Below are 11,303 nucleotides of genomic sequence, written 5' to 3'. Positions count from 1 at the left end.
TACCGCTGAGTGATGGGGTTAGTTATTTTAGTGAGGCGAAGTCCAGCTGAGTGTGGAGCCTGAATCAGGGCTATGAGCTCAAAGAACGTGGGTGGGGCCATTTAGTAATGACCTGAATAAACAAGTGCCTAAATCTCTCATAATTCCATTATGGTACTTCATTACGTACATGCAGCAGAACCATTTTAATCCACCCACACTCTGGAGTCTGGACACTGGCCTTTTGTACACCAGCTGTCTCTGGAGTTGAGCTTTGAAGTGAAATACTGAACATTGCTATTCAAGATATGCAACATTTAAATAATCATGCTGTTATTCCTTTAAGAAAAAGCTTTTTGATTTGCATATAAGGTTTCCAATGTTCACATTGGGCTGATTAAAAATAAGTTATTTAAAATGTGTCCTAGTGCTAAAGCACAGTCACTGAGCTGACGTGAAAATGAGGCGCTGTCAGAAATGCACTGCTCCCGGTGACTAATGGTGTCAGCCTTTTCAGCTAACCCCAGAGGCATGATGGGATGGGAGTGGGCATTAATCTGAGGACTAGCCAGGGATTTGTTCCCTCCTCATAGATTGGAGCCGTTTGTGCCTTTTTTAATCTTTTTAAAAACAGCAGTGCTGCTAATTTTTTTATTATTTTAAAAAGATGAGTCACATTTAATGAAAAAAAGAATAGGGTACATCCTAGTGCTGGAACAGCTCTGTGGACTGTTAGAGACATTTCATAGTATTTAAATGGGATGAGCTTCTAATTAGGGAACTGCCTAATAAAGCTCAAATGTGAGCAGATTGTGCAGAACATGTAGTAATAATTAATAATTCCTTACATTTATTATAGCGCTTTTTCAATGACTCAAAGCGCTTTTACATATACACACAACACATATATCATACATGCAATGGTCAGAAACTGTGGACAATACCCACAGGAGCAAGTTCAGGTGAAGTGTCTTGCCCAAGGACACACCGGCTTTACAGACGCAGCAGCGGCGGGTTTCACCCCTTGATCATTGCACAGCACACTGCGCCACACCGTCCATCTTCACGGCTCGAGGTCATCGAGGCGCTTTTACAAGTACACATTGGTATCATACATGTACTGTGGACAATACCCACAGGAGCAAATCCGGGTGAAGTGTCTTGCCCAAGGACACAACGGCCTGACGCAGTGGGGGCGGGAGCGGGTTTCGAACTGGAGTTCCCCAGCACTCCCCTTGATCTGATGATCAGATGCACAGACCACTGCGCCACCCGTCCGTTAATCAATCAATCAATGTCAATGTTTATTTATATAGCCCAATATCACAAATGTTACATTTGTCTCAGTGGTCTTCACAGTGTGTACAGAATATCAGTATGACAATACGACACCCTCTGTCCTTAGACCCTCACATCGTACAAGGAAAAACTTCCAAAGAAAACCCAGTTTAAAGGGAGAAATGGGAGAAACCTCAGGGAGAGCAACAGAGGAGGGATCCCTCTCCCAGGACGGACAGACTGCAATAGATGCCGTGTGTAAATTAATGTTAATGTAAGCTTCTCTTAGCAGTGACAACATCTTTTTGAACCTCTTGCTCTGTAGCAATGACCTATTACAAGATAGTGTTGTCCATGGATGTATAAAGAGAACTGGCTACAATGTTGGAGGCGGGGCCTGATACATTTGCAGTGGCCCATGAAGAAAACACCCAAATCTTCCCTTGATCTTCTGGCGTTCTTCTGCATCCATTGGTCCCATTGGGTGCGAACTTGTCTACTATATTTCCTGATCCCCGCCTCCAATTCGCTCCGTCATGGCAGCATCATGTCTGGTCTTGGCTAATGCTAATTATTTACGTAATTCAAACATACGATGATTTACAGACGGCTCCCTCCCAATGTTAGTCAATAGGAAAAAGTATTGTTGTGCCCAATGACGTCACGGGACTGATATGTTAGTAGCACCACTTGGCTTCTTGTCTAATTTGTTTCAACTCCTTGCTCACTTCCTATGAAGTGTTATCGAAATATTTTATGTCATCCATTTCACTGTACCAGTAAAATGAAAATAAATATGTTTATTGTAGTTCGGTGACTCGGCTCATCAGTAAGGAAATCCTGCAGAGCAGAAGCTAAGTAGTGCACATCAAGTAAAAATAAATATTATTTTGCATTGAATCCACTTTTTCGTTTCCTCACACACTGTAAAACATTATTTTTCAGAATATTTGCCAGTGTGCTCATAAATGTGCCAGACCTGCTCCTCATTTCTGATGAATGATGTGAAATGTGTGTTTGTGAACATCACTTAACTCTGCTTGCTGTTGCCTCTGTGGTGGAGAAAATGATAGCATTTGGTCTGAATTCAACACTAATGGTTGGGATCCAGGGCTGCCAGTTGTACACCACTTTGGTCCGGAGTAAAATATCCTGACAATATCTGGATAGATTGCCATAAAAACATTCTGACTGGTCGTCCCACATGACGAAACTCCCCATTTTCTTGCAATTTTATTTTTGACATATCACAATTGCGATTCTGTTTAAAGTTAACAGAAATCTGCATGGATAGGAGAAAGGTTGATAAACCAATACTTTCCCGCATGAGATGTGTGTGTTTTCTGTGTGAAGTTAACATTAGTTTATTTTAATCTACATCCGGAAAAAAAAGACATTACAAATGTATTTCAAGCCAAAACAAGATGTTATGCCAAACTTCACCAAGTAGTTTTGTTGTGTTTTATGTTTTGTTCTAATTTACAAATGCAAGCACAATCGACCCAGCAAGAGTAAAGTAGACACCAACATTGCCAACTCTTTCCCAATAACAGTAGCTAGCCGTACTAACTCCAAAATGTGGTAGATACAGTTTGAAAGATGCTATGTTGCCATCATAATATAGGTATAACATATTTATTTAGATTTTTTAAAACATTTTTATGTCGGATCAATTAATGAATGAATTGCTGTTGGGCTGTAAAGAGTACTTCAACACAAATTATAAGAAATGTTACAAAATCTGATAAGAGTTACCTTCTCAGATTTGCGGTAACATCAGTGCTGACATGGCAGAAATAAGAAACAGTATTGATCCTGATCAATGACGTTTGATTTGTTCAGAGCTACTACATAATATCTGTTGCTCTGTTTAAATGTGTCTGGCCAGAGTCAGCATTCCTTCTGCTGCTAAATTAAGTGTATTTATTATAGCTGTGTGAGGGGAGATTGGGCTGAGCGTGTTGTCAGTGAAATAGTTTATAGTGCATTGATCCTCCAGACTAATTCTCATTCCATGCAACCCCCCCGATTCATAGTGTCACGCCGATTCTCTCATTGATCTCCAGGGTGCTGTTCCACAAGAGTCATGACTAAAAAGGCTTTGGGCTCTTAGGCAGTTGTTAGTGCCGAGCTGATTCTCATACAATTGATAACACACAGGAATTCTGGATACATATTGACGTGCTAAAATGACAGGTGATTGGTGGCCAGCAGAGACAGTTAAGAGAAAGTGGAAAGGTGGAAATGACTGATTGATATGAGCATGGAAACATTGCTGCGATGTCAGTCCGGGAAATCTATTGCCGCAGAGATCTTTTCGTTGAGAATGAATCGATGCACTGGGTGGATAATTTAACATTTGGACGACAGAATTTATAAATGAAGTGTTATCTATGGCTGCTGCAGAACACAAAGCAGCCTTTTTATGTGAGGCAACCCAGCTGGGAAACAGTTTTCCTGCCACTTACATTTCAAACCGGAGAGACGTGATGTAAGGAATACATATTTATTGTTTACACGTCATATGAATGAAATGATTGCCCTGATAATACAAAAGGAGAATGGAATGGTGTTTGGCGATTAGGCCCCGGTTTGCAGGATAATCATTCAGGAGGGAAAGAACCGCTCCGATGAAATCCCCGGGGTCTAGACACTGGTGGTGGTGATAAGTAGGTGGGACCGGTCTGAAGAAGGAAGTTTAGCTTTGTCCTGGAGGAGACGGGAGGCGAGAGGGGTGGAGGCGGGTTGCGTGTCGTCACCTGAAATGACAACTGACAGGGAGGAAGAGCAGGTATTTAAGGAATTTAGCCTGTGCAGCAATTGGCTGCTGAGGGGTGACGGCCTCATATTTAATGAGGGGGGACGGGAGCAATAGAGTGACGTGTAAGTGACTCATGTTAGGTTTTCCTTATTGAACTTGCGCTAAAGCTTTCATTTCAAACCGGAGAGACGTGATGTAAGGAATACATATTTATTGTTTACACGTCATATGAATGAAATGATTGCCCTGATAATACAAAAGGAGAATGGAATGGTGTTTGGCGATTAGGCCCCGGTTTGGAGGATAATCATTCAGGAGGGAAAGCACTGCTCCGATGAAATCCCCAAAACCCGTGAAGTATGAAATACTGAGATGAACTGAGTTTCTTACCTTGTGGGGTGACTGTGGGGATCTGGGGATGAAATAATAGATTAACATATGTATGCGGCAGTGGGCCGGAATCACTGCCGGAGCTTACGGGTCATGCTGAGACTCTGACTGCCGAAATCAGTGCCGGTCTTATCTGAAAACGACCTGAGGGTCGCCTGCCTGGCTAGCAGGGCTTGACTACGCCGCCCGAAGGTCGAACGTCCTGCCGGAGCAGGGATCTTGTTTTGTAACTGACACCGAAGTGTGCGGTGGCCCAACGTCCACGACACCGAAGTGTACGGTGGCCCGAAGCCACGACACCGAAGTGTATGGTGGCCCAAGTCCATGAGACCGAAGTCTGCTGGGACCAGCAGTCCACGAGACCGAAGTCTACATGGACCCCCAGTCCACACCTGACGTCGCAGGGTATACATTTTACACAAACACATTTGAGCAAGGGCCTGGGATTTAGATACCTGCGTGCAGGAGAATGTAGCCCGTTACATGTAGATGCATCGTGAGACGAGACATTGTTCCCTGTGGGCGGGGGCCCACGGACTAGGACAGGAATGCAGTTTGAAATCTGATACCATAATGAGACATGTATACGTGTTATGAACCACCACCAGTTATATGCATAGATACCATAGTTAGGGTCTGAAAGATCTTTGGGAAGCCAGTACGGCGCTGATGTCCGGGCGAATGGAGGTTGTGAAGGCGGAGGAGGACCACCGTCCTAGTTGTTGTAGGGATGAGGTAGAGAGACCTTGATTAGCAGCAGAGGTGGCTGCACCTATCCTGAAGGAATGTCCCGGGTATGATATAGGTGATAGGCCGGATTTAATGAGAACTTGCTTGAGGTAGAAATTGACAGGGGCCATGACCCTGCGAACCACTCTCCCTGGAAGAAACCCCCAAAACCCACGGATGGGGCGGCATCCGTGAAGAACCTCATTGAGTCAGAGGAACACGCGAGGTCATCGTAAAAGAAAGTAACTCCGTTCCAGTGGGCGAGCAGGAGGGACCAGGAACGTAGGTCTGAGCGGCAGCCTTCGTCTAAGAAAACGCAGTCATGGAGGTTGTCGACCGCTGATGCTGCGTCCAGGAGGCGGGAGATGAACGAGCGCCCCTGGGGGATGACGTGCATGGCGAAGTTGAGGTGTCCGAGAAGGGAGAGCAACTGTTGTTTTGTGATAACTTGTTGCTCGCAGTATGACTTGGTGATGTCCCGGATGCGCTGCAATTTGTCGGAGGGGAGAGACGCCTTCATGTCTATGGAGTCGAGGATGATGCCTAAGAACTCTAAGCGTGTGTCGGGACCTAACGTTTTCTCTTTGGAGAGAGGGACGCCTAACTCCTGAAGCAGTGTTTAAGCTTGGCCAGTGAGATCCCTGAGCTGTCCTGTGGCGGGTCTATGGGGAAGAGTCGTCCGGTAGGTGAAGGACGGAGGGGATTCTGACGATGTTCAGCAGGATCCAGCAGAGCGCTTCCGAGAAGGAATTGAAGATGCTGGGGCTGCTTCTGCACCCGGAGGTCAGGCGAACAGCGAAAATAGAGTTTGGACTCCCACTTAGTACCGAACAAATTCCACTGAGACGGATGAATGGGGATGATTTTGAAGGCATCGGTAATGTCCGCTTTGGAGAGCCGAGCTCCGTGCCCTGTGAACTTGATCATCTTTATTGCATTATCCACTGAGGCATAGTGAAGGGAGAACTGATCTGGAGGGATGATGCTATTGACGCTGCAGAATAGGCCGGAGCGGGGAGCGGACAGATCGAAAATCAGCCTTTTATTTACGTGTGGCTATTCCGATGGGATTTGAACGGAACACTGAGAAGGGGGAGGAGCTAAAAGGGACGATTATATATCCTTTGAGAAGTTCTTTGTCGATGAGCTGGGAAACTATGTTGGGTTCTTTAGCGGCTGACTGTAAGTTTCTTGCTACGAAAGTCACTGTGGGAGATGGGAGGTCCCCTACCCTGAAGCCTTGGGAGAGCCCTGACAGGAGATAGTCAACAAACACGGAATCTGGGTGAGTAGATAGCGCAGCTGCTAGCTGAGGGATGTTAATGGGAGTGGAGGGGTGATATTCCAAAATGTTTTTGTTTTTTTGTTGGTTTTTTTCCACGAGGTTTCTGGCGCAGAGCTACTGTGACGGCCCGTCCACACGGTGGCGTGCGTTAAAGCTTCCAACGCTTCTGCCCATTCACTTTGAATGGGGTGACGTCACTTTTAGCAGAACTGTATTTTGGGAAGTGACGTGGAGCGTTGCTGGCGTTGCTCGCTTCAAAAGTTGAGCAATGTTCAACTTTTGGCGCCTCGGCAGAAGCGTCAGCCAATGAAATCCCGTTTATGCAAATCTGCCAGTACAAGCGCTAGCCAGTCAAACCGCGTGTATGCTGGAAGAGACTACGCAGGTCATTTCCTCATATTCCAAAAAATGGAGGGAAAATTGATTATAGCGGTAGTGAATCACCTGGTGCTGTATGATCAGTCTCTGTTCATCTACCGGGATACAAACCGGAGGAGCGAGGCATGGAGGGAGGTGGCAGAGACAGTGGGTGAAACTGGTAGGTTTTCGCCTGTTGGGGATTTTTTCCAGTTTACTTCGTTTTAACATTGCTATTGCTTTGTATGTCGGGGGAAAGAGATTCATGTGATTGGTTGTTGGTCGCGTTGCTCGCAAAACAAATCCCCAAGCTTCAGACACGCCGAACCGCCAACGTCAACGCACGCACGCCAACGCACGCGGACCAGTAGCGTAGGCAGAAATGTACTTTAGGGTGGGCCTGTAAAAATATAAGGTGGGCCAGATTTTTCTTCTGCGCATCAGAAGCTAACAACAGTCCCCGCCGGTACCGGTGGCAGATTACTTTTAGAATACTTCCTTTTCTTCTCTTTTTTTTCTTTCTTCTTCTTCTTCTTCTTCTTCTTCTTCTTCTTCTTCTTCTTCTTCTTCTTCTTCTTCTTCTTCTTCTTCTTTCTTTTTGTTGGAATACTTTATTTTTCCATAACAGATGGGTATGTTTTGGTGAATGGGAGACACGTATTTTACTGTTTTAATGGCTTATCAAGAGCACAAACACAACATCTTAGTGTCATTCTGGACAGCTCTCATCTGCACCACACGTAAAACTCACCCATACTGCATTCTTGTACCGTCTTAAAACCTTTCCTTGGAATATGTTATGCATTGTAAGGTGTCCTTGGGTGCTTTGAAAGGCGCCCCTAAATAGAATGAATTATCATTATTATTTATTATCTGAAACGATGTAATAACTTTTAAAACTTTTCCCAGTCACTTGCCCCATGCTTTCAGCAGCAGCAGGCCATTCACTTTGATTTCATCCCGTTATGAAATGTCATCATTTCGACAATAAATAAATGCTACATAAACGTTATCTTGCACATTTTATCTAACCATCTCCGTTTCTACCTTTCAATATATTTTGAAAGAGAACTCTCTCTCTCTCATCTGCGTGCGGGGGCAGGGCCTCACAGACACGCTGCATCTCTCGCTCACAGACACGCTGCAGCGCTGTGCCGTGTGCACACGGTTCTGCTGGTAATGAATATTACATTTTATGAGGACATTTTCCACCAATAATTCCAATTCAATTCAAAACCTTTATTTATCCAGGTAAAATCCCATTGAGATCAATGATCTCTTATTTCAAGGGAGACCTGCAGCAGTAGGTTCCTCCAATAAGTATTCACTTCAGGTTTACGAAAGTAACTGTACTCAGATTACTCGTTTTTCAAATGTAACGCCAGCTGAATATACTTGATTTTTTGTATTCTGATAACGTAACGCCGTTACATCTATTCCGTTACAACCCAACCCTGTGTAATGATGAGTACAAACATTTTCGTTAAAACTAGTACCTGAGTGCAAGGGAAGTCGAAGCTCCTGTGACGGAGTCTTCCAGGACCTGGAGGCGAGCATCGATAGCTATCATGGAGCTAGCCAGGGATTGCAGGGAGCCGGCCACGCTACTCTCCATAAGGGGCGTGTTAGTGACACTCCCGGACTGGCGAGCCTGGGAAGGGGTGGATTTTGGAGGTGGACGGGATCCTGGAGGGCTCGACGTCCTGCCCTTTTTTTCCTCCGCGGCTTTGCAGCTTTAATGAAGCTGCAAAGTGCTTTGTCATTAACTTAACAGACGAGAGAGAGATTGGATGGGACCATTTGCCCTCGTCCTCGCCCTGCTCTCTGGGGAGCTGACTGGAGCTGCTGCCCCGGACTGGGGAGCTACGCTGGACAGAGATGTTCACAAGTCTTTTTTTGCAAGTCCAAGTCAAGTCTCAAGTCTTTAGTCAAGAGTCCAAGTCAAGTCTCAAGTCTTTGTGGGGTGAGACTTGATCAAGTCTCAAGTCTTTGGTCATGAGTCCAAGTCAAGTCTCAAGTCTCTAAAAAAATAAAAGTCTCATGTGTCTTCTGGTTGTAATAAGCCTTCTATTGTCTGCTGCTATCCAGTCTGTTAAGAATACTGCAGCTATATCTAAGAAATTCAAAGCATTTACTGTGTTATTATACACTGGGTCTCTAATGACATCTTTTAAGTTTACTATTAATAAATATATTCCTCTATCCTCTCACTCAAACCCAGTGTAATGGTAACCTGATAAACCTGTAACATTAACGTTACGTGGTCAACAATAAACCTGTAACCTGCCTATAAACCGACAGATGTATTTATGTATGTAACTATGTATTTTTCTACGTTTAACGTTAGCCAGTAGATGGTGACAGCGGGTAATGATTAACGTTACCGACCGTTTTTATGTCATGTCAAGAGTTGGATGTCAACGCCACTCAACTCAAACGAGTGTGAAAAGCAAATCACTAATCTTTTCAAATATTCAGTTACAAAGCTAGTAGCAAGCTAAACATGTTTGCTAACCGTCCATATGCGTTAATGTGACTGACCTCTCCGGGTGAGTTTTCAAGTGCCTGATGAAATTCGACGTTGTTGCGCCAGCATCCTTGATTTTGATATTGCAGACTTTGCAGTGTGCGCTCCTTTTGTTGGTGCCGCCGGTGTTTTGTTCGAAGTTTTTGTAGTTGAACCTAATTACAAGCGGTACAGCCGCAGGTGTGCCACCGGTCGCCATTGTGTTACTACGAGGTAGTAACAGAGGCGCGCACGTCTGCGTAATGAGCCCGGCTAAAGTAACTGGATGGCCTACTTGCCTGTCAGCCTTCCATCGGGGCACAAACTTATCTCGTGCCCTCATTGGTCATGTGCGCGTTCGTGTGTGTTGGAGGAGGCGGGCTCTATAAGGAAGTAGCCGCCTCTAGCAGATTATCTCCGGTTGTGTATTTTCAAATTCTAGCGATCTCGAGCCGGTTTCTCTCAAATGTACCTACCCCACCTTTAATACGCCAAAAATAGAAAACACAATGATTGTTCACGAGTCCCAACACACGAGTCCAAGTCGAGTCTGAAGTCTTTTGGTCACGAGTCCAAGTCAAGTCTGAAGTCTCTGTGTGTGCGACTTAAGGCCCTGACACACCAAGCAGTCACCAGAGGACTAGCCGACGCTGAAGTCGGCTGTTGCCTGGCCGTGTTCTCCTGCGTTTTGGCCATGTGTCGCACGGGAACACACCGCACCGACTTCAGTGCATGAGTGGCAATAACTCTCCTTACCAGCAGGCGGCGGTAGTGTGTTTTCGTCATTCAAAAGAGGCAACAACCGGAAGACAGAGAAGAAGAAGAGTATCTTTTCTCCGTAATATCATACAGAGCTGGCCTCTCCTGGATCAAGGTGATGAGCAGGTCTTCGTTTGCATCATTCCAGATCGCCATGATGAGATGACAATGAATAGCAGTCTGTGTGTGCCTTCTTAAATCGTTTGTTTACGTCCCTCACTTCCGCTTCGCTTCTCATGCACTGATTTGCTAGCTGAACAGCCAATCAGAGTGATTATTTGGTCCGACTGCCAGACCCGATGCATGCATCGGGTCTGGCAGTCCAAATAAGGCGTGTCACGGTCGACGGTGCGGGACACACCAACCTGACTACGGCGCCGCGAATGCCCGACAGCCTCTGACGGCCTCTGACTCCCAAAATCGGGTTGGTGTGTCAGGGCCTTTAAGTGCGACTCGAGTTCGAGTCGCAGACTCGAGTCCCCATCTCTGACACTGGAGACCTGGTCCGAGAGCTCTCGGAGCTGAGAGAGAGTGAGGCCTGGGGCTGTGGGGATGCCCTGCTGCAGGAGCCGGGCGATGAGGAAGTCTGCCTCTGTTGGTAAGCCGCTGTGGGGAGCCAAACCGGGATCGGAGACTTCCAGAGAAGGTTCGTGTTCCGAATTGTCCGAGTTGGACATCTTGAGCTAATTGTTTCTTACGGTTTTTCTCATGAGGAGGAGTATTGTAGTACTACCACAGCGTGTGGTCACCTGAAATGACAACTGACAGGAAGGAAGAGCAGGCATTTAAGGAATTTAGCGTGTGCAGCAATTGGCTGCTGAGGGGTGACGGCCTCATATTTAATGAGGGGGGAAGGGAGCAATAGAGTGACGTGTAAGTGACTCATGTTAGGTCTTCCTTATTGAACTTGCGCTAAAGCTTTCATTACGGTCTTTCTCCCTAAAATCCAAAAGGTTTAAGCTGCTCCAAATGGTCCCATCCAATCTCTCTCTCGTCTGTTAAGTTAATGACAAAGCACTTTGCAGCTTCATTAAAGCAGAGTACTAACATTAAGACATCAAGGCCCTTTGTCCAGTGTCCAATTCATTCAGCTGTATTTGCATACATTATTATATTATTATTATTTGATATTATTATATCAAAATGTTAATGTACAGTATATTGACTTGCATACAGTATAAACTCACAAAGTAAAATGATGATTCAGCAAAGGTAATTAAAAAAGGTAAAGTGCAGTAGATGTATTATTAGTAGGCCAG

The sequence above is a fragment of the Pseudochaenichthys georgianus genome, chromosome 24 (genome assembly GCF_902827115.2).
Source record: "Pseudochaenichthys georgianus chromosome 24, fPseGeo1.2, whole genome shotgun sequence".
Classification (NCBI taxonomy): Eukaryota; Metazoa; Chordata; class Actinopteri; order Perciformes; family Channichthyidae; genus Pseudochaenichthys; species Pseudochaenichthys georgianus.
This window is presented reverse-complemented; position numbering follows the sequence as displayed.